Here is a 26,550-nt window from a genome sequence, read left to right on the forward strand (position 1 = left end):
TTGGCTGTGTTGGGTCTTCCTTGCTGCGCGTGGGCTTTCTCTAGTTGCGGCGAGCGGGGCTACTCTTCTCACAGGCAGTGTTGCTCTGCGGCCTGTGGGATCTTCCCGGACCAGGGATCGAACCCGTGTCCCCTGCATTGGCAGGCGGACTCGTAACCACTGCACCACCAGGGAAGTCCCTATATTTCCATTTTTAAGTACAGAAGAAAGTTACATGAAAGATTTTATTAAGAAACAGAATATTTCTCACTAATCGATGTTGCTCCAGGGTCTCCAATTTGCCATAAAAGGCAGAAAGGTAACTGATGAGTGCATAACTATTGCTTGTGACTTTATTACAAAACCAGAAGCATATCAACGATTTGAATTTAAAAAGATACTTCCAAATGCTGAAGGCTGGGGCCAGGGTTCATGGGTTAAGAGTGCAGACAGGAGTTTTGTCCGAGATATCCCTCCTGTAATGTGATAGCAGTGCTGTGTCACACATCCTCAGGCCCCTTATTTCTTGCCTGCTTTAGTTCATTTCCAGCTCTGCAATATGTTTTTGTTTTTGTTTTTTAATGTAGGCTTAAAAATTAGCTACATCAGGTTTCATGAGTTCGAGGCAGTTATTTTTGTAGCCTATAGTTTTTTCATTCACCTGCTATTTTAGAAAATGTTTGGCATAAAGCCCATACTACAGGGGACTCTAAGACCAGAAAACATAATCCTTGTCTTTGCTTTACTGTAATATAGACAGTTTCTCCTGTTTAAGCTTTTGCTTAGATTTTACAAATGGGCAAGAACTAAAAGATGCCGGAGTTTTTACAGTTTAAGGATTTTTAGGTCTATTTTTACAAAAATTAAATATGTCTTAAAAGTGAATAAATATGTACATTTATAACTGTTGACAATAGTAAACCACACTTCTCAAGGTGACACATTCTCTGTGGAGTTTATTGATCATCTCTCTTGGTTTGTTATGGTTTGACCACACACACTTCCTGCTGAATTCTTATTCTTCTATCTTTCTTCTTTGTTCAAGCTGTGCTGTATCTAGAAGACTAAAAATGGCCTATAAAGTTGTTTTAACAATAAATACATGATTAAAGTAATATACTAATCATGGTAAGCTTATGAGAAAATCAAGAATCAAGTTAGAATATGTCTTTAATGTTCTTAAGTTACTGAAGTGAATTTGTATCTATAATGGACATTAAAAGCAAGCACTGTCCACTTTTTACCCCTAGGAAACTGATTTTTAGCCACAGCTTCAAGTTCTTACATATCTACATCTATTTGTCATGTCGTTCACAGCAAATCAAACTTATTTTTCCTTATAAATCTTCCTTTCATAGATGCCCATGATGTTATTGGTAAATGAAAGAGCAAATTGCAGATCACCTACAGCAAGCTACCATTAGAAACACACATAGGGAATTCACTGGCAGTCCAGTGCTTAGGAATCTGCGCTTTCACAGCGAAGGGCACGGGTTCGATCCCTGGTTGGGGAACTAAGGTCCCGCATCCTGCAAGCTGCGAGGAGTGGCCAAAAAATAAAAAAAACAACACACACACACACACACACACACACACACATAGAGGTTTGCACATGTGTAGAAAAAAAGCCTAAGTGAAGATAAGTACTAAGTTTTCCTGCTTAAAATTCTTCAATGTTTGTTAACTGCTTTTAGAACATTAATTCCAGCTTCTCAGAGTTGACATGGTCCTGGCGTGGTCTGGCCTCTGCCTACCTCTCACACTCCACTCCCCCTGTCACTCACGGCCAGCCAGCCACCAGGCCCCCTTTCTGTTCTCAGACATACTAAGTCCTTTCTCATCTCTGCATCTGCTCTTTCACCAGCTCCTCACGTCACTGGCTCATTCACATCCTTCAGGCCTCAGCTCAAATGTCACTTCATCGGAGAGGCCTTCTGGGACCGCTCTCTCTAAAGTGGTCTCCCCAGTTACTCACTACCTCTTAACTTTATTTCCTTCCAAGCGCTTTCCCGTTGCGGAGTTATCGCATTTGTCTAATTGTGTCTTTGCATCTCCCCTATTAGGGTGCCTGCTCCACCAGACCTAATCCCCAGCACCTACCACAGCTGTTGGGTCTGTCCCTCGTCCTGCTGTAGGTCTCTTCAGCCTGAGGAAATATTTAGTACTTTGCACTGGGATTTTCTTCTCAGAGTCTAATTTTCCCAATTTGGATTTCACTTTCTCTTCAAAAAAGCTAGTCACATGAGCAAACTCCAAAGTGGGTATAAAGTATAGCTAATTCACTTGCTACCTGAGAAGCTGGAGATGAGAAAACGTCACGCAAACATCAGTGCAAATGACATCTGTAGGTAAATGACAAATGAAGAAAATGATTTTTTTTTCCATTTCAAATGAGTTGGTTTAATTCCAAATGGTACAGAATTCAGGATAGAACAAAGACTTAAGAACACACTTTGGCAGGATTCTGGTCTGGGTTTATACGGATCTCATCACTAAGGTAGAAATGGCTGAGAAGAACTAAAGATAAGATGAGCAACTCTATGATTTAAGGAAATGATTTTTGAAATTATAATGTAAGTCAGAGGGGAAAATCAAGTAACACACACATATATGTGCCTATATATGTATAAAATTATATACACACATATATAAAATCAAATACATACATACTTGTGCTTATATAGGTATAAAATTGCATACACATACATATATAACATCAAATACACACACATATGTACAAATATATATATTTGATTACCTATAAGTATAGGATGAGACTTGATGGCTAATTCCAGGCACAGAGGTATATGGTTTTATGCATTAGGTTGGGAGTACTCTAGTATTTACCATCCTCTCCAGAGCTGGCTCAGTGTCTGCATACACTCAACCATCAGTATGTGTTTGTTGAATGAAGGAATGAACCCATTCATTCCCAGTTCCTGGAGAGATCTTGGCATACCCAATTCATTCTTTTAGACCCCTTCACATTGCTCTCAAGGAGAAAACTGGGGTATAGGGAACCAATATGGTTACTGTTATAAGTAATAATTGTCTGCCCCGATCCAGAAACCTCATGTTTGCTTTCAGGACAAAGTAAATAAATATAGGTATTAAACACTCATAGCCTTCCCCTCAGGATGGGATGATGGTACAGAACTGGAGGCTCTTACTCCCTTGTACTTATACCAGGTCACCTTGCCTGCAACTGTGGTTTCATTACAGGGCCCCCAAATTTCTGCTCAATTGTGTGGTCATCCATTCATCTTAATATGTCTCAGAAACTGAAATAAATGTTGAAGGCACTAGGACAAATTTTAAAGATTACTATATTGTGAAAATGAGACTAAGATGTGGAAGCAAGAAAGCCTTTCTGCTTTTTGTAGCAAACAAAATGTCTAAGTAGGCAGCTATGGTTCACTGTGAAAGCTGTGAAAGCTTTAAAAGCCTAACTTAGACAAGGAAATATCCATGGTGAGAGGGAGAAGGTTCTTCCACGAAATACCTAGAGTCAAAATATGGGGCTCTCCCTACGTAAGAACAGATCTCAGCAATGATCATCAATAGCTGCTAACATGACATAAAGAGAGAGAACCAGACATGTGCCTCCTGATGGAAGTATATGACATGACCAATGATGCATTTTAGCCCCCAGATTGAACTTTAATCTGATCAAACTTCAGGATGGAAGTGATGGAATTTACAGGAAATACAGGGGAAAGAAAAATGATAAATGACATCATGGGGATCCAATCAGAAAATCTAGACTGAGAAAATCTACAGAACAAATGGCCTAGTTTCTTCAGCAAATAAATCACAAGGGAAAGAAAGAAAGCAGGGAAGGGGGACCTCTAGATTAAAAGATTAAAGAGACACATCAATCAAATGCAATGTGTAGACTGTGTTTGGTTCCTGATGCCAACAAATCAACGGTGGGGGAAAAAAAAAGGGAATCAAGGAAATCTAGACACAGACATATTTGATACTAGGGAATTAGTCTCTAATTTTGTAAGGTTTAATATGGTATATTTTTTAGAGTACTTATATTTTAACATTTTAGAGTTGCCTACTAAAATTTTTTTTTTTTTTTTTTTTGGTACGCGGGCCTCTCACTGTCGTGGCCCGTCCCGTTGCGGAGCACAGGCTCCGGACGCGCAGGCCGAGCGGCCATGGCTCATGGACCCAGCCGCTCCGCGGCATGCGGGATCCTCCTGGACCGGGGCACGAACCGCGTCCCCTGCATCGGCAGGCGGACTCCCAACCACTGCGCCACCAGAGAAGCCCCCTACTAAAATATTTATGGATGTAATGATATGCCTAAGATTTGCTTCTGCAAATAATCAGTGGATGAAGTGTATAGGGAGTAGATAGGGGTAGAAGTGAACTAAGAATGTTGAAGCTGGGTGATGGGTCCATGGAAGTTCGTTTTACCATTCTCTCTACTTCAGTGTATGTGTAAAATTCTCCCTAAGAAAAAGCTAAAATAATACAAGATTCTATCAGTTAACATAGTACCCATCAAAACACACCTATGCTGGTTTTCACGTGGTCCAATATTTACATCAGTATCACACCAGGCATTTATTAAAATGCAGATTTCTGAGCTCTGCCCCAGACCTACTGATTCAGAAAACCCAGGTGTTGGAAGCTGGAATCTCTAACAAACTAAATGATTTTTACACACACTAAAGTTTCAGAACCCCTGACCGGGCATTTTGTGCCAGGTTTCATTTCTCATTTTCCAAGTGAGAAAATCAATGAATGGAGATAAATTAACTGGCCAGAGTTCATTTTGGGACCCTGAAAGAATTGAGATCTTTGAGCCTCTCCAATCTTGACTTTCCAGTTTACTGTTCAAGCACCAACTGAACAACATGGCCTCATTTAAAAATGTATTATCATTAGCTTTTAAAAGTTTGGTTCAAATTCACCAGAACCAATTTACCCTTTTGACCCTTCAAGATTAACACACACACAACATAAGTATCACAGAGGTCCCATATAAGATATCTTTAAAAAGAGGCCTCTATCAGGATGTAAGAGATAGCTTGGCATTCTGATAAAAGTAGAGGTGTTCATGGCCAAATCCCTGAGATTTGGCTGAAAACCGAAAGCCCATTTTCATTTGATAGGGCCTCAGTATAAGGTATACAGCAGGGGGGTTACCTGCTTACCAGTGGTGAAGATTATGTGTCAGGAGGCCATGTCCTTTTCCATGGTTAGGGGTCTGGAGGCCAATTTTTATCTGCCCAGAGAGGTCATTGGTTGGGGGCATGATGTGGGTTTCTCAGAGCTCTTCTTGTTTGTAAAGACACTCTTGGCTTCCATGCTTGATAACGGCCTTTCAAAAGTAACTAGAGTATGAGGTGGGTACATTTTTCTATTTATCTAAATGGCTCACATTCACACTCCTCCCCCCTTTTGATATTAATCCAAGTGGCTTAATTTGGAATGAACGGGGGGTAGAATTAAAAATGGAGGTATACAAATCCTTTAACGAGCAATAACCAGTACCTTCACTTTTTCCCCAACATTTTATGAACATTTTCAAACATATAAAAATGTTCAGGGCCTCCCTGGTGGCGCAGTGGTTGAGAGTCCGCCTGCCGAGGCAGGGGACACGGGTTCGTGCCCTGGTCCGGGAGGATCCCACATGCCGCGGAGCGGCTGGGCTCGTGAGCCATGGCTGCTCTGATCCTGTGTGTCTGGAGCCTGTGCTCCACAGCGGGAGAGGCCACAACAGTGAGAGGCCCGCACACCGCAAAAAAAAAAAAAAAAAAAAGTTCAAAGAATTTTATGGTAAATATTCACACTACCTAGATCCTACAATTAACTCCTTACGATATTTGCTCTTTATCACATTTCTAAACATTCTATATCCATCTTTTTTTTTTCTTTTGGAGGCATTTCAAAGTAAGTTTCAAAGACAGTAACCCTCTCCCCCATATTTCAACACGTATAACATTAACCAAATATGTGTTTAGAATTCCTTTTTTTTTGTATTTTGAGGTAAAATACACATACTATGATATGAACAAATCTTTAAATCTTAAAGTATATCATTTGATGAGTTCTGACAAACGCATACACCTGTGTAACCAAATACCTATCAAGATACAGACTATTTCCAACATTCCAGAAGTTCCTTTTCTGCTCTTCCCAGCAAACCCCAATCTCACCCAGTACCTAAGGAAATATGTGGTCTGATACTTCCACATCATCAGGGACTGAAATTATTGTAACACTTCCCAAGTAGAATAACTTGGGCCAGACAGAGATTAAGTATTTTTCTTAGATCACATGAACATGGCATGAGAACAAAAACCTCAGACCCTGAAGAGTTTCATGCTTTTCCCACTTGATTATATCCCAAAATTTCATTTCAAAAATTCTAAATTAAATTAAAATCTAATTCGTGATTTCTGACTGTTTCCGAGCAAATAGACAAATTTTCTATAACCTTTTCTCAGGGCAAGCGTATGGGAATAGCTAGTATAGAGGAAAAAAAATCATAAATGCATTTTAAAAAGAGACTAAAAATAATTCATATAGGAAATGCAATTAAGTTTAATTACATTGAATGCTAATACTCCCCCTGCAACCATGAAAACAAATGTTTGAAATATATTCTAACGAAAGGAAAAGCCCCTAGTATATTACACAGCTAAAAATAATATATTTGCTTAATATTTCCATTTTTATTACTACTTTAAATCTAATACAACCCAGATTTCAAAAATTAATGATTCTGTTCATTCTACTATTTTCTACTTATACAAGCGAAGGCAAGTAATGTTACAACGATATCCTTAGGATATCTGCAAACTACCCATAAACAGCAGTTTTTTTCTTATTTGTTTAACAACTGCTGTCATTCTTTCTGTAAGCAGCAATCACAAGATGTCAAACAAATTCTGCCTTGACTGACAGATGTCTCTGCTTGTTTTTATTAAAAACAAAAAAAATTTCCCTGCATTAATCACCAACACTGGAGAAGTGGGGCACGGCTGGGATGTGCACCAGCCTCTGGGCAAGCAGAGATGCCTCACAGAAAACCACAGCGCAAACTCGACTACCCGAATACCAGAACACATTTTTTTTCAACTCCCTTGGGGACCCAAGGACTCAAAGTTTTAGATTCCCTTAAAGGGAAAAGCAGGAGCATGCATGGGGGCAGGGTGGGATCATGTTTATCAGTCTCAACAGTTCATCTGGGCCTGGATCCAGGTAGTCTGCACGTCTAAATTTGATGAAATATAGGCGCCACCAGGTAACAGTAGTGGTCAGGGAGCTTGCCAGAAACCTGTAACTCAAAACTGAAAAATGAAATTAAAAGACTACTTTGGCCAGGCAATTTCTTTCTGCAGGATGCAATAACTGCAAACTACAAAGTTGAAAGAACAGACAATTCTTTGTATGTTTTAAAATTTCTTCTTCCTAAAGTGACACAACATCTGGGCCAGAAAAATAGACATAAATATTTTCAAACTTGTATTTCAAGACTGAACTGTAATGTTTCTGCAGAACTTCGCCTGTTCTTCCTCCTTTCTTCTTTCCCTTCCCACATTGTGCAGGGGGGGTTGGCTTACAGCAGGGAGCCCAGGCTGGCTGAGGTCTTGGATGTATCCGGAGGGCAGGTAGGAGGGGCAGTGGTAGCTGAGCAGACGCCTGACCCTGTCCTGTCAATAAACCTTAACCCCGACCTGCCAGGCCCCTGAGCCGGCTATTCTCTGTCTAGCCTCGTCTCTAATTGCTCTAAAAATGTCTCTTCATTTAGAAGTACCTTTGTGTAAACACCCCACAGGAACTGACAGTCATCAGAATTACCACACAGTTCTAGTTTTTAAGGAGTGCGAGAAAAGTCATTTTCTACCTCATTGTGGAAGGACTTTGAAAACAGTTTCAACTGCTGTGCAAAACAATACGCATCATTCTTTTAGCTGCCTCTGCAGGTGACATTAGTGTGACTTTTAAGACTGTTTACAGTGAAATGTTTGATCTTTTGATTAAGTTATTTGAAAGTAAAGATGGATACGTGATTCTCCCCACAAAACTAGCCTCCTCCTGAGCGCCCCAGACAGGTAAAGCTAAAGTCCTGTGCTTCTCATGCATACGATGAGGCTTCCCTATAAATTCTAAAAGGACCCATACTTTTTAATCTAAACATGAAAATCCAAATCAAAAATTAAAAAGGGGAAGTGGAGAGATAAGAAAAGAGGCTTTGGAATGAAGTGGATTTCTTTTAAATAATAAAATTAAATCAGCCTTGCAGATTAGAATAAAACACAAACTTCTTTTTACTGCTTTGTGGCTTAATTCCTTATTTCCTTTTTCTTTGTAGTGGTAAAAAAATCACATAATTTACTAGGACTCCTTGGGAGCAATTCCTTAAATTATTTCTCTCCTACTGACATATAATAACATAATGGGAAAGACAGTTATTGTCAATTTTATAAACGGAAACTAGACTTGAATTTTGCAAATCCCAAGCTCTGTTCTGACTGGGTGCAGGTTAAATTCTGCCTTTTAAAGTACGGCTTATTTAAACAGCTCAAATTAAATAAATTATTTTCTCTAGTAACTTATTACTAAGCACTGACAAAGTAAAAGAAAGCCCTCCCTCCCTGTTCCATTTTCTCCACATTGCTTATCACCTTCTAAAATACTCTGTGATTTACTTAACATATTTATTTATTGTCTATCAATGCAAGCTCCTTGAGGTAGGGATTTTTGTCTGTTTTTTTTTTTTTTTTTTTTTTCTTTTTTTTTTTTTTTGTCTGTTTTGTTCATTGATGTGCAATAAACGACTAGAACAGTGACACATGGCAAGCCCTCAACAGTCTCAGAATTAATGAATAAAAAGTTGAACAGATTAAGCCAACACTCTTAAATGAAATCAGGGAATTTATCTTATTTCTACTTATCTACCTTATCCTACATTCAGTATAATAAGCAATCTTACAGTGGTCATGGAAGAGGACTGCATAGGCAGTCTTTTTTTTTTGGCTTTAATCAACTACCCAAAAGCTTTTTCTCCCCTCCTCAACACCAGTTAAACTGAAAGGAAAAGGGCTTCCCTGGTGGCAGTGGTTAAGAATCCTCCTGCCAGTGCAGGGGACACGGGTTCCAGCCCTGGTCTGGGAAGATCCCACATGCTGCGGAGAAACTAAGCCTGTGCGCCACAACTACCGAGTCTGCGTGCTGCAACTACTGAAGCCCGCGTGCCTAGAGCCCGTGCTCCACAACAAGAGAAGCCACCGCAATGAGAAGCCTGCGCACCTCAACGAACAGTAGCCCCCGCTCAACGCAACTAGAGAAAGCCCGTGAGCAGCAATGAAGATCCAGTGCAGCTAAAAATAAAAATAAATAAATAAGTTTATTTTTAAAAATGCAAGGAAGAAAAGCCTTGACATTTCAGAGTTGAAATAGATCTTAGAAACCAATTAAAACTGAGGTCTGACATGGGGAGGGGGAAGGGTAAGCTGGGACGAAGTGAGAGAGTGGCATGGACATATATACACCACCAAATGTAAAATAGATGGCTAGTGGGAAGCAGCTGCATAGCACAGGGAGATCAGCTCGGCGCTTTGTGTCCACCTAGAGGGGTGGGATGGGGAGTGGGGGAGAGAGACGCAAGAGGGAGGAGATATGGGGATATATGTATATGCATAGCTGATTCATTTTGTTATACAGCAGAAACTAACAACCTTGTAAAGCAATTATACTCCAATAAAGATGTTTTAAAAATAAAATAAAATAAAGATACTGAGGATATAGTTTTAAAAAAGACAACTGAGGTCTGAGCCTTCAGAATTCCCCAAGGAGCTTGTTGAACATGCAGATTCCCAGGCCCCTCTCCATACCTACTACTCAGAATCCCTATGCTCAAGTAATTTATTGCCTAGAAGGGAAAAAAAGATAGACCGATTAACCCATGGTTACAGTACAGCACTAGAGGTACGCTAAGGATGCTGCTGGAACAAAGAGATGGTGCATATCAATCAAAGTGTACTTGAGATGAATTTTAAAGAATGAGCATAAATGTAGTGCCAGATGAGGATAGTCGTGGTATATGCATTTCACACAAAGAGTAGTCTTTGTAAAATCTATAGGTGTTATGGCTTGAGGGAAGAGTGCCCATCACAAGATTAGAGATGCACACAGGGTCAAACTATGAAGAGATTTGTGTTATAAAACAAGGAGTTTAAAGAACTGTGGGAAGACATTAAAGACTCTTGTGATTCTAAATGCACAATACAGTTAGAACCACTGGGATAGCCTATCTCTAACTCTAGAGGACAGTGAGCTTTGGGAAATGAATAGACAGAGATCAATCAGCAAAGGAATGGCAGCTGAAGCCACAGGCTGCCAACTAAGGGACCTGCCTAAGGTCACATGGTGTTATACCCAGAGCTGAAGTTACCACTCCTTATTTAGTTTTATGGTCCTACCTCTGCACTACTTATGGAAGTATCTCTTAAGTGAGCCTCTTATCTCAGATAAAGAAAAGATTTCTAACACAATTTATCTTATTTGTTGTATCTTAATAAGTTATCCTTCAAACCCTGACTGCAATTTATTATTAGAGTCCTTACATCCTCATAAATCTGTCCATAGCCACGAAGTCAAGTTGATTACCTTGGTTATCAGTGACATGAAAGTCCTCCTTATTTTCCAGAGGCATCTATTTTCTAGTAACTTTCTTTTACTTCTTTTCTTTTTCTTTTAATCATCACAGTAAGTCATCTATTTCTGTTCTTAATAAGCAGACACAAGTTTACAGGACTCAATTCCATCTACTACCCTGAGTTTTCTCATTTCAAACATCAATGGCAATTGTCCCTCCCCCACAGGACATTTCTTATTCAATGACATTAGAACCATCTACAGGCTCTCTTCTCTTCAGTGTTAGAAAAAAGAAGTAATTTGTAGCTAGAATCTCAATTAAACTTCTGTTTTGTACATAAACAAACTGAAATTTCCCCTGGAGTTTTTTAGACTTCCTTTTAATTACTCCCTTGTCTTGTCTTGGGTTAATATTAAAAGGTTTTCCCTTCTATCCAAGTAATGATGCTAGTCTTGGCAAGATGACTCAGTTTCACTCATATAGCAAATAGTTATTTAGTTCTTACCCTCTATAGAAACTTGTGTATTTACTGGGAGGGGGTATAGGAATTATTCATACTCCTATCCTAGCAGACTTGATAATCCACTGGTGTGACAAGGTTAGTGTGAAAACTGTTACAAATGTAACAGCCCATGGCTCACACTAAGTGTCTGTGGAAAAAATGATCGTCTCAGCATGCATTCCAACCTCCTCCTCAGTTGTCTTCTGTACTGTGGAGACTCAATAGCTGAGAACTATGTGTCCCAGACTCCCCAACATCAAGGTTCTACATCTGAATTTCACCTTACCAGTTAGAAACTTTCATGGGAGATCTGAAGTGGGGAGTGTGATGGCGGCCTCATTCTTGCTGCTTCTGCTATTCTTTCTTCTGCTGGTGAGCACGATGGGGAAATGTAAGGGTTTTCTGAGCAGCATCCTAGCATCCCACATCGGCTTCGTGAGTATTCAGAAGCAGTTGGAGGTGGTGGCAGCTTAACTCACCTGGTGGGCTGGCTCTGGAGGAAAGGAGGAGCTGTTCTGGAAGTTGTTCCCGCACGCTCCGCCAACAGGCTGTTTCTTTAACCTCTCAACAATTATGGACACCCAGTTTCCATGTTAAAGGCACTTCTGCTTGAAATAGCCAGAATGACTTCAGTTTCCTGCAACTTCCCCAACTGGTAGGGTTCCAGTATTGGTGGAAGAAAGGAAGGAAGGGAGGCAGACAGGCAAGACGGCAATTATTAGGGAAGACCAAGAGAGGCTCTATAGAGAAGGTGGTGCTTGACGTAGCCCTTGATATACAGAGAGGCTTTTGACAAAAATGAAGGGCAAAGGAACAGCATAATAGGCTGAGGGTAAAGCATGAACAGAAGTGTAGAGTTATGAAAGGCCGGAGTATATGAAGTGTCGAGTGGTTTTGTTTTTGCTAAAGTATTGAGTATGCTTATTTGGAAGAGTAAAATAAGACTATATTCTGAAAGGTTTAAAGAGCTCAGTTTAGATTTAATTAAGCAAATTATTAAAGAATTGCTCTTATATGAAAAAATATATATATATGAAAAGGAATATATATATATATAACTGAGTTACTTTGCTATACAGCAGAAATTAACACAACATTGTAAGTCAAGTATACTTCAATAAAATTTTAAAAAAATTACTCTTTAGGGAAGTTAAAAGGGTAGAATGGATTGCAATGGAGAATCAGGATATTGCACAGTTAAGCGGCTATTACAAGAGGACAGATGAAAAGTAATGAGGGATTAAACCTCTGTGGTAATTTAGGGAATGTAAGAAAGAGGAGGGACACCAGAGACTGCAGAGGTATAATTTACATAACCTGATAATTGGTTAAATACATACTGATTAGCGGAAAGGAGTCAAAGATGACTCTGATGACAGTGGTGTCATTAACAGAAAGGGGAAAGAATAGAGGATAAGTTGGTTCTGGTCTGGGGAGGACTTCGTTTGGATCTACTGAATGTCAAGTAGCAGCAGGACTCTACGTGAGGGTATCTGGAAGGTATTTGGAAAGGAGGGTTGGTGCTGAGGAGAGAAGTCAACCATACTGGATCTGGAAACTTACCTCAGAATCTGATGATACTTTAAAGTATTAACTAAAAGGTAATTACCCATAAAGGCTTCCTACTTCTCTAGCTATTCCTCAGCCTCTTTTGTAGGCTTCCCTTCCCTGATTACTCCTTATATATCAGTTTTTCTTAGGGTTCTGTCCTTACTCCTCTTCTTCTCAAGCTACTACCTTCCCCTAGGGAGCTTACATATGTTCCGTCACATAGCCACCACATGTTCATGACTTCCAAATCTGCATCTCTAGCCCAGATCCCTTCCCCAAACTCTCCCGACCTGTTCATCTCCTCTGCTTACTGGAAATCTCCATTTGGCTCTCTCTGGGCACTTCACACTTAACACTCGCCATGTTAAATTGATCATATTCTCTTCCAAACCTTGTCCTCCCTCCAGTGTTCGCTATGAATGGTACCATAATCCACTCAACTGCCTAATCCAGAACCTGGGAATCAGGGGGTCCCCCACCACTCATCCTTTTCCATCATCCCCATCCCCAAATCCAAGCGACAACCATTCTGTGAGTCTACCTCACCAACAGCTCCTAAAACCATTCACTTCTCTCCACGCCCACGACCCTGGTCCAAGCCACTGTCATTTTTTGCCCCAAATGGTTACAAATGCTTCCCTACTGTTCTCTCAGTTTCTAAAGTCCTCCTCCAAATCATTCTCCTCCCTGAAGCCAGGGCGATCTTTATGCCATGCTGCTTTGAACCTGTTCCTCCCTGCTTATCATCTCTCTCACTTTCTCATTCAATGGCCCCATCAGGTCACCCCATGGCTGAGCTGACCCACAGCAGCTTGTCCCCATCCCTTGCTCAGAGCTTCCACTCAGTTTGTCTTGTTTTTATTTTCTATTTTGAAAATAGTACAAAGGGAAACAGCGGTACAAAAAGTTCCTACACATCCTTCAATCAGCTTACCCTAACGTTAACATTGTACATAACCAGAGTTTTACCATCCAAAACAGGAAATTAGTATTAGTAGATTAATATGAACTGAAGTATGGATCTTATTTGAATTTCACCATTTTTTCTACTAATGTCCTTTTTTCTGGGCCAGCCTCCAAATCCAGGATTCCACAATGTAATTAGTTGTTAAGTCTTTTTAGTCTTCTACAGTCTCTGGCAGTTTCTCAGTCTTCCTTGTCTTTCACGAGCCCACTCAGATTTTTAAATCCCCCATTCTTTTTTTTTTTTTTTTTTTTGCGGTATGTGGGCCCTCACTGTTGTGGCCTCTCCCGTTGCAGAGAACAGGCTCCGGACGCTCAGGCTCAGCGGCCATGGCTCACAGGCCCAGCCACTCCGCGGCATGTGGGATCTTCCCGGACTGGGGCATGAACCCACGTCCCCTGCATCGGCAGGCGGACTCTCAACCACTGCGCCACCAGGGAAGCCCCTAAATCCCCCATTCTTATACAGAAGCAAGCAACCATGGATTTCCAGATGTCTGAGAAAGTCTCTTATATAAAATATAAATACCAAAAAACAAAAACAAAAACAAAAACCTCAGAGGAAACAATATATAGAGAAGAAAATTTCTAGAAAATTATTAATAATGTACTCAAGAAACCATGGTGAGTATATTAATAATATACTCAAGAAACCATGTTGCAACCATGAAACAAGAACAGAATACTATTTTTAAACAAAACTTTAAGGGAACAAAACAGACTCTGGGAGATTAAAAATATGACAACAGAAAGGAAGACTTCAATAGAAGGGGCAGAGAATAAACTTGAGGATCTCTCTCAGAAAGGAGAACAAAATGACAAAGTTCAGAGGGGACCTGGGCATTAAAAGAACAACCACACAAATGAACATATGATTTTAAAATGTGGTATGTATTATGAAAGAGAAGCCTAGGTCACAATGAGTGAGTATGCTGGGGGGTGGAGTACAGGGGTGGTAAAGAGGGTCAGGAAATCCCTTTGATGAAGCTAAGACCTCAAGAACAAGCAGGACTTAGCCAGACAACAGCTGGGGAAGAGAAGTTCATGTGCAAAGGTCCTGGGGAGGAAAGGGCTTAGGGAATGAGAGCACCTAAAAAGCAGGCCAGTAGACAGAAATGGAGGGACGGGAGAGTTGGGGTGATAAGACAAAGCCTTGGAGGTCAGGATTTTCATGGTGAGTGCAATGGGCAGCCAAGGAAAGGTTTAAGAGGAAGTGAAATGATCCAATGTGCTACTTCAAAGGCCACCTGAGTGTAGTGTGGCGATGAATTAGAAGAAGTAGTTTAGCGACTATATAATAGACTCTCTCATCTTATGGATGTATCATAATTTAATCATTCCTCTATTTTATTAGACATTTAGGGAGTTTCCAGTTCTTCGCTAATATGATTAATACTGTAATAGACATCCTTAAAATGAAATCTTTGCCAGCATCTCTAGTTATTTTCTGAATATAGACTTGTTGAAGTGGAATTAAATAATTGAGTTAAAAGGTATGAAAATTTCTGACTATTTTTTAAAAGTTATCTTTAAAAGAAAGATTTTGATCATTACATATGAGAAACCTACTTCACAAAATGGATATCTTCCTACTTATTCAGTTAAATGATATCAACAGATAATTACTTAAGATGAAAAACTTCCATTTGTATGTAAAAAGCACTCCATTTATTTGTTTTTTAAAAATGGTAAGCACTTAACATCATCAAAATTGATACTGTCCAATTTCTTGGTTGGGATGAGCCACATTTAAGACAATCAACACGCCAGCAAGCATTTGGGACATCCTAAAATAACCTTAGAGTAATGTAATCTTCTAACGGTCTGTTTGTGGTTTAACATTTTTATAATAATACTTTTTTGTTATAAACATATTCACGGGCTTCCCTGGTGGCACAGTGGTTGAGAGTCCGCCTGCCAATGCAGGGGACGCGGGTCCGTGCCCTGGTCTGGGAAGATCCCACATGCCGCGGAGCGGCTGGGCCCGTGAGCCATGGCCGCTGAGCCTGCGCGTCCGGAGCCTGTGCTCCACAACGGGAGAGGCCACAACAGTGAGAGGCCCGCGTACCGCAAAACAAACAAACAAAAAACAAAAACATATTCACAAATCTGAAAAAATGCTTTGTTAGACCGTGTTTCCCAGTGATGCGCCTGGTCAGGTTCTATGGAGCAGAGCTGTTTTGCTCTCTCCATTTTCTCCTCCCATTCTCTCACAGGTGGCATCTTTCACACGCAAATTTACCTCTTTTCGTCCTCATCTCAGCATCACCGTACGCAAGCTCTTTCACCTCTTTACTTAGTTCTTCCTACTGGTTCTGTCTCCTTGTATACAGACTCCCTCACCCTCAAGGTCTTACATATTTATTTTCTCTTCAACTGATGTGATCCTTTCTCCCTCTTTCCCCCACACCCCTTCTCTCTCACTTTCATCCCCCCCCCCCCCCCGCCCCCCGACTCCTCAGCCCTCTCCTCTCACACATTCCAACGACTCCTTTCCTGGGTCCTGGTTCGGGCAAGGGCTGTTGGTTAGAAAATCTGCCAAGGTGGCTGAGGAGATAATTGGGGCAAGGGTGGGGATGCAGATGCACGGATGCTGGGCATGAGGAGACCAGGTGGTCAGCCAGGGTTTCCCAGGCCCCTGTGGCAGGAGGGGGTAGGCCTGAACTAAAGGCTGGGGCCGCCAAAGCAGGGGACAAAGGCCGAGTCCTGCTGATCGCCAGCCGGAGCACACACACTTCAGCCACCCAGAAACACTCCGTGGCCTGGATGGGGTCTGAGAGTTGCCAGTTGGACATACTGACCTAGACAACCAATTAAGGCATGTTCAAGGTCTGCTGAACAGAACAGTCTTTTAAACTAGGCTAAATCCCCTCTTCAGGGTTGCTGATTCTTCTCCCCCTAAATTTTCCAGATTTATAATCATAGTAAGAACTAGAAGACAAATCAGACAAGGGTACTGAAAAATCTGACGTACACTGAACATTAGAGTTAATGTACTTTTGGAAACAAACCAGGTGCCTGGTGAACACCGAGGGATCTAGGAGGTATGCTTGATGAGAATCTGTGCTGGGAAGGAATTTAAGATCAAGGTCAGGAATGATTAATATGCATGAAGGAAGTCATCAACATTTAAGGACAAGCAGTATGAATCTCATTAAATCTTCAATCGCTTCCTATTGCCTGAAGGAATTGGTGATAGTCTAATGATTAAAGCAATAACATTAAAGTAGAAAACAGTATTAGAAAATTAATCCGACTTTTATAAAAGAAGCTAGCACGAAGCACCAATCCACCTAAGAGACTTGACAAGACCCTCCTCAGCAGCTGTGATTTTTCTCTACTGGCGAAAGAGACTTCTGGGGGCTTTCTTTTTTTTAATCGAGGTAATTGATAATCTTTCACATGCTTCCCAGTGGGCCATCGTACTGCTGTCTGGCTGTTTGTCATGTCTCCCACTTACTCACTGTATCACCAGAACGCACCTCCCTCGGCCCCAGCCTTCTCCTGCTGTGTCGCTCACTCACATTTCTGATTGCAGCACCCCTGTGCTCACTCGGCAATACCCTGAACAGCTGCTATTCACGGAGCATAAAGTAGGGGAGAAATGACAGAAGACAACAGAGAGGAGCTGTTTTTGTAACATCAATTCTTAGAGGGGCTGGTTTTCAGCTGGACCAGCCAGTTGGCAGGGAGTCCGGTGAGGGTGTTCATTTCATCTGTGACCTATTTCTATTTGATCTTATAGGAAAATCACCATCTTACTGATGACAGAGACAGGGTATGTGATGCCCCAAATTCAGAATTATCACAATGCTGAATAGAAGGATAAACAAGTGTGATGTGCAGACTCCAAATGTGAGAGATAAAAGGATCTCAAATGTTCATTTTCCTAAGTTAATATTTCAGTAATTAATAAGCTTTCTCTCGTAGATGTGGAAGGAATTTTTAGAAATCATGGTCCTATTACTAGTAGCCCTCCTTAGGGAAAAAGTCATTTTAGAAATGCCAGTTCCATCTAGATGGTGGACTGTGAGTGACTTTTACTTTCTTCTTTATACTTTTTTGTTTTTGTTTTTGTTTTGGTGGCACCACTCAGCTTGGGGGATCTTAGTTCCCCGACCAGGGATTGAACCCAGGCCACGGCAGTGTAAACGCCGCATCCTAACCACTGGACCACCAGGGAATTCCCTCTTCTATATACATTTTTATAATATCTTTTTAAAAAACATAAATTTATTTATTTGTTTTTATTTTTGGCTGCGTTGGGTCTTCGTTGCTGCATGCGGGCTTTCTCTAGTTGCGGCAAGTGAGTGCTACTCTTCGTTACAGTCTGTGGGCTTCTCATTGCAGTGGCTTCTCTTGTTGTGGAGCATGGGCTCTAGGCACGTGGGCTTCAGTAGTTGTGGCATGTGGGCTTCAGTAGTTGTGGCTCACGGGCTCTAGAGAGCAGGCTCAGTAGTTGTGGCTCACGAGCTTAGTTGCTTCGCGGCCTGTGGGATCTTCCCGGACCAGGGGTCGAACCTGTGTCCCCTGCATTGGCAGGCGGGTTCTTAACCACTGAGCCACCAGGGAAGCCCCACTTTTAAAATATCTTAATATTTCCACTATGAATACAGTTGACCACTGAACAACCTGGGGGTTAAGGGTGCTGACCCTCCTCGCAGGAGAACATCTGCAAATAAACAGTCAGCCTTCAGTATCTGTGGACCATGTAGCACTGTAGTATTTACTATCAAAAAAAAAATCCATGTATAAGTGGACCCATGCAGGTCAAATCCGTGTGGTTCAAGGGCCAACTGTAGTTATTAAGGGCTTATTATTAAGAACTGTGTGGTAGCCAAGGTGGTCGCCAATGACCCAGCCTCCTGGCATCCACACCCTGGTCCGCTACACTGTGCTGGTCTGTGGGAGCAGGGGGATGGGATGTTACTTCTGAAATTAGGTTATAAAAGACTGTGGCTTCTGCCACAGTGGGCACTCTGGTACCCTCCTTGGATCACGAGTCTGGAAGAAGCAGTCTGCCATGTTGTGAGCAGTCCAATGGAGAGACACAGGTGGCAAGAAAGTGGCCTTCACAAGGAACTGAGGCCAGCCAAGAACCATGTGAGTGAGCTTGGCAGTGGGTCCTCCAGCCCCAGTCAAGTGCTGGGATGACTACAGCTCCCACCAATAGCTCAACTACAACCTCGTGAGAGCTCCTAAGCCATAGGCCCCCAGCTAAGCTACACCCAGATTCCTGCGCCTCAGAAACTGTGACATAGAGTTTGTCATTTGGGGTAATTTGTTACACAGCAGTAGGTAACTAATACAGCTGCACAGGTATCATTTCTTTAATCTTCATAACAGCCTAGTAAGGTAAGTACTTGGCTCAACTCCATTTTAAAAATGAAGAAACTGAAGCCTGGATAGGTTAACATGCCCAAGGTTCCACAACTAGTAAGCAACAGCATCAGGATTCGAACCTAAGGAGCCTGATTTGACAACCCACACTCTTAGCCTCTCTTTATACAGCCTTCCTTGTATTACTTTTATAATCAGAAAATATATTTTCAAAGTATTTTCATTCATAGAAAAAGAAATTCCCACTCGTCCTTCACTCCTGTTGTAGAAGTAGAGATACTCTCACCACTTCCAAGGGGAATTTTCCCCTTCTCCTCCTTCTATTCCTTTTCACCTCTTTCAGGTCTGATCTCTCTCCAGGAAGCCCCCTGCTCTCCAGAATTTCCCGTGGTCCTTGTTCCTTACCAGTTGCCTTCCTTCCCTCTGCGTCTAAACATAGCCAGGACCTCTATGTCAAAACCAAAATGTACGTCCACACAAAACTTGTACACAAATGTCCACAGCAGCATTATTTGTAAGAGTCAAAAAGTGGATATAACCCAAATGTCCAACAATTGGTGAATGGACAAACAAAATGTGATATCCCATTCAGTAGAATATTATTTGGCAATTAAAAAAGGGATGAAGTACTGATACATGCTTCAACATGAATAAACCTTGAAAACACAGTCCTAAATGAAAAAAGCCAGTCATAGAAGACCACACATTATGTGATTACACGTATTTGAAATGTCCAGAATAGGAAATCTATAAAGCCAGAAAGCTGATTAGTGGTTACCTAGGGCTGGTGAGGATAGGGGGATTGGAGAGTGACTACTAATGGGTAAGAGGTTTCTTTCAGGGGTGATGAAAATACAAAATTGATGGTGGTGATGGTCACACAACTCTGAATACACTAAATACCACTGAATTGTAAACTTTAAATAGGTGAATTGCATGGTCTGTGAATTATATCTTGATGAAGTTGTTATTTAAAAAGAGAACCAAGAACCTCCACACTTCTCTGCAGCCACCACCATCACTTTTCATCTCTCCTTCCACTGCTAAAATTTTGGTCTAAGTCTCTATGACCTCCAAGTGGCCAATTTCACTGACCCTTACTGAGTCATCCCAAAATTTCCTCCTGAGCCTCTTTTCCTATGTTCTCTGTTTCTGCCAACTCCCTCTTTTCTGCTCTGACAGCTCCTCTCCTTCCTCAGGTCCCCTTTCTAACCACCAGGTCCTGACTCCTCCTTCTCTGTATCATTTCTCTTGCATCCATCTCTCCCTTTCCATCCTGAACACAAGGCACTAATTCAGGCCCCCATCACTTTGTTTCCACCAATATTTCCCAAATGATACGATAGCTTTCCCTCTTCAATACATCCAGGGCACCACCAGCTGCAGGTTATTTCACTTATTTATCAAAAACCTTCATCAGTCTCTGCTGCCTATAAGATAAAGCCTAAGCCGACCTTCAACGTTCTCATCACCTGGCCCTAACCTGTATTATTAATCTTCCTCTTCATAACTCTTCTATGCAAACTCTCAGCTCCAGCCAAACCCTCCATTCCAGAACCCTCTGAACAGGTCCTGTATTCACATGGTTTCCCCACCGCTGCCCTGCTTTACCCCCTTAGAAATGCCCCTCCCTCATCCCTCCGCCTCTCTGCTGACCACCTTACTCATCCTTCAAGGCCCAATTCTGTGAAGTGATCACTCCAGCCCCAAATTATCTTTCCTTCCTCTTTTTCCCAGAGCACTATCATACTGTTTTACATCGTTATAGGCATTAGGCTTCTTTCTCCAATTAAACTAAAAACCATCTAACCCAGTTCAGAAGTCACCTCCGTGGTGAAACTCCAGACTACTACCCCCAAATCTTCCAGTTCCTCACTTCTAATTCCCATTATACCTGTTCTTTGCTCTTGCTGGAAATTCTCGTCTTAGGACAACTCCTTCCCCCCCCGCCCCACCAAACTATCAGTCTCTTCCCTTTTTACTTCTATGATCTAGATTATTCATTGTAATAATAATGAGCCCAGAAACAAACAAAATAGACAAGGTCCATGACCTTGGGAAACTTCCAGCCTAGGCTAGACTCTAGAATGCATTGATTCAACCCCCCTCTTGCTAACTCCCCACTCCCCTTTTCTCTTACTCCCTGGTCCTTCCAGTGCATCCATCTGGAAAATTCCAATCAATCCAACTATCTACCTTCACTCTTTTATACACACAGGATGATGCCCATTTGGAGAAAATCACACAGTGGCAATGAATGGGGTCACTACAGATACACGGTCTCTAATTTCACTTGGATCTCAACACTGCTGGGCAATCCTTCTATTATCCCTTATCATTTTTTCCTCCTATTTCCCAACCCCCTACCTCATTTCATCTCTAATCTCTGCAAAAATGTACAGAAAGAAACAGAAGTAATTGGGGGACGAGGAGCTTCTTCAATTTTCTGTCTCCTCTCCCAGCTGAAAAACTATCTACATGCACATCTATCATTTCCTCCATCCCTAAGGGAGCAGGAGTCTGGTATCTTTACCCCTTTTCACACACATGCTTCAGCTGTCCCATTCAGGTAGTCCCCAAATGCTATACATTTTACTGCCAAAAGTAGCATCTCCAACTGGCTACTCCCTAGCTCTCACCCTGCTTGCTTGCCATATTAAACCAGCCGAGCTCCCAGAAGGCTGCACAGGCTCTCATCCCTCTCTCTGCCTTTGGACAAGAGGCCTCTCTGTTTCTAGACTCCTTCATCTGACCAGGCCCTCCTTGCACTGGAAGACTCAGCCTAGTCTTCTCCTCCTCTGTAAAGGTGAAGGCGTGTCGGTCTCTACGGGATGATCCCATTGCATCATATGCTTACCTCTATCTGTGCATCCTTATTCTGTTGCAAAATTGATTTACATGTTTGATTCCACCAAGGACTGTGAACTCATGGAGGACAAGAACTGTGTATTCCAAGGCCAGTACAGTGTAAATGGTACATACCCCACTATTTAGTTTCCTTTTGTTTCCACAATACTTGGGTCAAATCTCCTCTTTCCCCATTAATTTGTGCATTATTGCTTTGTGATCAGAGGATGCAGTTTATACAATTTTTCTTTCTAGAACTTACTGAGGTTTTCAGTGGCATAACTTACCATCTTTTATCCTATTTTGTGTATATTTGTAAAAAAAAATCCTAATCCAAGGTATCAAATTTAATATTAAATCAAATTTACTAATTATAACATTCTGAAATCCAGTAACCTTATTATGTCTACTTAAATTGACAAATTAGAGGCATGCTAGTTTCCTATTACGATTGCGGTTTTATCCATTTTTCCTTTTATTTTTAACAGCTCTTGCTTTAAATATTTTAACATGTTATTTGACTCATAAATATTCATTATTAATAACTTTATTGTATCATTATTAACTAGCCACTTTTCATTCATTCATTCAAAAAATCTTTATTGAGTGCTTATCATGTGCCAGGCATTGTTCTAGGTACTTGGGATACATCAGGGAAAAAAACAAACAAAAATTCTTCTCTTTGCCAAACTTATAGTCTGTATATGTGGGGAGGTAAGCAACAGAAAACATGACAAATAAGTAAGTCATACAGTGTGTTAGAAAGTGTTAAGTGCTATGAGTAGGGCCTTACAGGACATTATGAGGATTTTGGCTTTTACTCTGAGTGAAGTAGGTTTTCAGCAAAAGAATGACATGATCTGACTTAACATTTTTAAAAGTTCAGTCTGGCTGCTGCGTTGAGAATCCAGTATAGGAGGGCAAGGGTAGAAGCAGGGAGACCAGTAAGTGGTTACTGCAGTAATCCAGGTAAGATATGATAGTGACTCAACTCAGGGTGGTGACAGTGGGGTGTCAAAAATGCATTCTGGGTATATCTTAAAGGTAGATTTGGGGCTTCCCTGGTGGCGCAGTGGTTAAGAATCTGCCTGCCAATGCAAGGGACACGGGTTGGAGCCCTGGCCCAGGAAGATCCCACATGTCGCAGAGCAACTAAGCCCATGCACCACAACTACTGAGCCTGCACTCTAGAGCCCGCGAGCCACAACTACTGAGCCCACGTGCCACAACTACTGAAGCCTGCGTGCCTAGAGCCCCTGCTCTGCAACGAGAAGCTACGACAATGAGAAGCCCGCGCACCGCAACGAAGAGTAGCCCCCGCTCACCGCTACTAGAGAAAGCCCATGTGCAGCCACAAAGACCCAACACAGCCAAAAATAAATAAATAAATAAATAAATTTTTTTAAAAAGGTAGATTCAATGGGATTTCTTGACAGACTGGATACGTGAGAGAAAGAAAGGAATTGGGGTTGATTTGAAGGTTTATGGTCTGAGAAACTGACAGGATAAAATTACCAACAACTAAGGTAGGGAAGTCTTTGGGGTGGAGCAAATTTTAGGGAAGAGATCAGAAGTCCAGTTTTGGAGTTTTGCACATGTCGATCTCGACATTTGGAAATGTCAAGTAAGCAGATGGATGCATGAGTCTGGAATTTAGGAGAAAGGTCTTGGCTGAGGGCATAAACATGGGAGGCAACAGCTTAATGGGTTATTAGAGTCATATGACTAATGAGATCATTAAGGGGATAGTGAGGGTAGAAAGAGAAAAGGTCCATGAACCTCTTTGTCCTCTTTGGTGCTTTTTGCCTTAAATTCTATTCTGTCTAATATTAATATTCTTACTTTGCTTTTCTCAATGGATAGTTCTCTATTGACACATTTGACCTTGGGTTAACTTTCTAGCTCTGTTCTCTTTGGAAACCTGGCAAATGTGGAAAGTCAGCCATGATACTGAGTAATATCACTTATGGTAAAAATGACTCCAGATTAATAAACTTCATCTAGACTATAAATATCTGGTGATAGGGAATTCCCTGGTGGTCCAGTGGTTAGGACTCCATGCTTTCACTGCTGAGGTGCAGGTTCAATCCCTGGTCAGGGAACTAAGATCCCAAAAGCAGTGTGGGCAGCCAAAAATATATATTTTTTTTAATTAATTAATTAATTTATTTATTTTTGGCTGTGTTGGGTCTTCGTTGCTGCACACGGGCTTTCTCTAGTTGCGGTCAGTGAGGGCTACTCTTTGTTGTGGTGCGCGGGCTTCTCATTGCAGTGGCTTCTCTTGTTGAGGAGCACGGGCTCTAGGCGCACAGGCTCAGTAGTTGTGGCACGCAGGCTCAGTAGTTGTGACTTGTGGGCTCTAAACCACAGGGTCAGTAGCTGTGGCTCACGGGCTTAGTTGCTCCGCGGCATGTGGGATCTTCCCGGACCAGGGCTTGAACCTGTGTCCCCTGCATTGGCAGGCGGATTCTTAACCACTGCACCACCAGGGAAGTCTAAACAAAATTTTTAAAATAAATAAATAAATATCTGGTGATAAGCCATACTTGTTGTGTGTGGTGACTCCAAGTTTTGTGGGAGATATTTTGTGACTGCCTGCCTGCATGTACTACCTATAAGTTGTCCTTTAGGTTTTCCACTGAAAATTAATTGCTGCTGGCTCTTAGATATTACATAGTGTCCTAGTTAATACTGCTTTGTAACGAGTTACCCAAAAGTTAACAGTGTTTTAACAGAACTAATAATTTTATTATGCTCATGGATTCTTTGGGTCGGGAATTTGGAAATGAATGTCTGAGGCCGCATTATATCTGAGGCCCTGAGTAAAGAAGACGACTTGGCTGGGGATGACTCTAGGGCTGTGGGCTGGAACCATCTGAAGGCTCATTCACATGTCTGGTGCCTGCAATGGGATGACTCAAAGATTAGGTCTCCTGACTGGATAACTTTCAAAGAACCTCTTCAAGTGGCTTGGCTTCCTCACAACACAGCAGCCCCAGGGTAGTTGGGTTTCTTACAAGGCAGCTGAAGCTGCCAGCATGACTGTTCTAGTGAACAAAGCAGAAGCTGCATCTCCTTTTATGACAGCCTTGAAAGTCACACAGCATCACCTCCCCAATTCTCTTTCGAATGAAGTAGTCACAAGACAGTCTAGACTCAAGGGGAGGGGACACAGGTTCGAGCCCTGGTCCGGAAGATCCCACGTGCCGTGGAGCAACTAAGTGAGACCCCACTTCTCCGTGGGAGGGGTATCAAAGAATATTGATATTCTAAGGGAGATGCTATTGTTTTTTCAAATCATCTGACTTCGAGAAATTAATGAAAGCCACGCATATTTTCCTTCAGAAAAGTGTCCATATAGACAAAATTTTGAATGTATTTGAGGAGTCCATCTTCTTCCTTCCCATTGTATTCAAGAAACAGCCTTAGATTGCCTCGATTCATTGACACGTATCCCATCAAGAGGGACTCTGTATCCCCTTCCCCGAATCTGGGCTTCCTTGTAATTGCTTCAACCAATGGAGAACATCTGCTAAAAGGGAAGGGACATTTCTTGTGCTAGATACTTTCACAGGTTCTCCCACTTAATTTCTTAATTTTCATTTAACTTAGATAATTTTAGACCCTTTCTTTTTTTGAAAACAGGTGAAGAAAGTGAAATTCAGAAAGGTTAAGTTGTTTTTTTTAATAGACATAGTTTTTAGAGCAGCTTTAGGTTCACAGAAAAGTTGAGTGGAAAATTACGTTACTTTTTAAATTCACGTGATAATAAGTTGTAGAGACAGGATCCAAAATCAGATCTTTACCAGTTACTTTTTCTGATATATAATCACTCTCTAGATATTAAGAAGCATATTATTCTAAGCACAAGATCTGACGTTTCACTAGATACAAAACTGAACCTCTTGCTGCAATGTGAAGGACTAACACCATGGGACTCAACTTGCAACAAACACTGGAGGATGTTCAATCCTTTCTTACTCTATAACCTCCCACTTTAACATTGTTATAGTAAGAATTCCCTAAATTCATTTTTTAAAATGCTATTCCTGTCAATTGCTTTTGCTCGTCTTTCTATAATCTTTCAATCTTGCTTTAGGATTACATTTCCACACTGCGTGATCCTTTCATATACTTTCAGAAAATTAAGGAAGTAGATACCCAATGAAACATAAATCCACACAGTTCTAAACACAACTCATTGGTCACTTTTGGAGGATAAACTTGTTATTTTAAAAACTGGTAAATACAGAGAACAAATCAAACATTTAACTTTTCAGGATGAGGCCTATCAGGGTAATCAAATACTTGCTGAGAAAGTTTCTTTCTGTAGATATCTTCTAGCTAATAAACGCAGAAGGAATGACTGAATTAAAATATTACCATTTTGCAAAGTCTTAATGAGCTAATGGAGCCAAGTAATGATCACCAGTGGCCACTAACATCACAAAAAGCAATACTCTAGGAAGTATTCTTGCCCAAAACAACAACAACAACAAAATGTAACCTAAATCAAGTCAGGCCTTGGGTCTAACTGCCAGTTAATAGAGGAACATTTAAAATGACTCCACTGGAAATACAGTCAGCAAAATCCAGAATGTGGAAAGCTCCATTAGGGCAGACTGCCGAGTCAGTTGCTTCAACAAATACATTTCAAGAAAAAAAACCTGGGAAAATAAACTTACTGAATAAAAAAAAATAACTGACATCCTCTTCTAGCCATGTTGGCATAACTGTTACTAGA

The 26,550-nt window shown here is 41.3% G+C and overlaps 1 protein-coding gene and 1 non-coding gene across 4 annotated transcripts in view; both read right to left on the minus strand.

Annotated features, from left to right (window-relative positions):
- Positions 1 to 26,550, minus strand: part of METAP1D (methionyl aminopeptidase type 1D, mitochondrial) — a 78,699-nt gene that overhangs the window by 44,027 nt on the left and 8,122 nt on the right. The gene's annotated exons all lie outside the window — the stretch shown is intronic.
- Positions 17,731 to 17,802, minus strand: TRNAV-UAC (transfer RNA valine (anticodon UAC)). The gene has a single exon. It is a non-coding gene; the product is annotated as a tRNA-Val (tRNA).

Source organism: Tursiops truncatus, chromosome 7 (assembly GCF_011762595.2).
Source record: "Tursiops truncatus isolate mTurTru1 chromosome 7, mTurTru1.mat.Y, whole genome shotgun sequence".
Lineage (NCBI taxonomy): Eukaryota > Metazoa > Chordata > Mammalia > Artiodactyla > Delphinidae > Tursiops > Tursiops truncatus.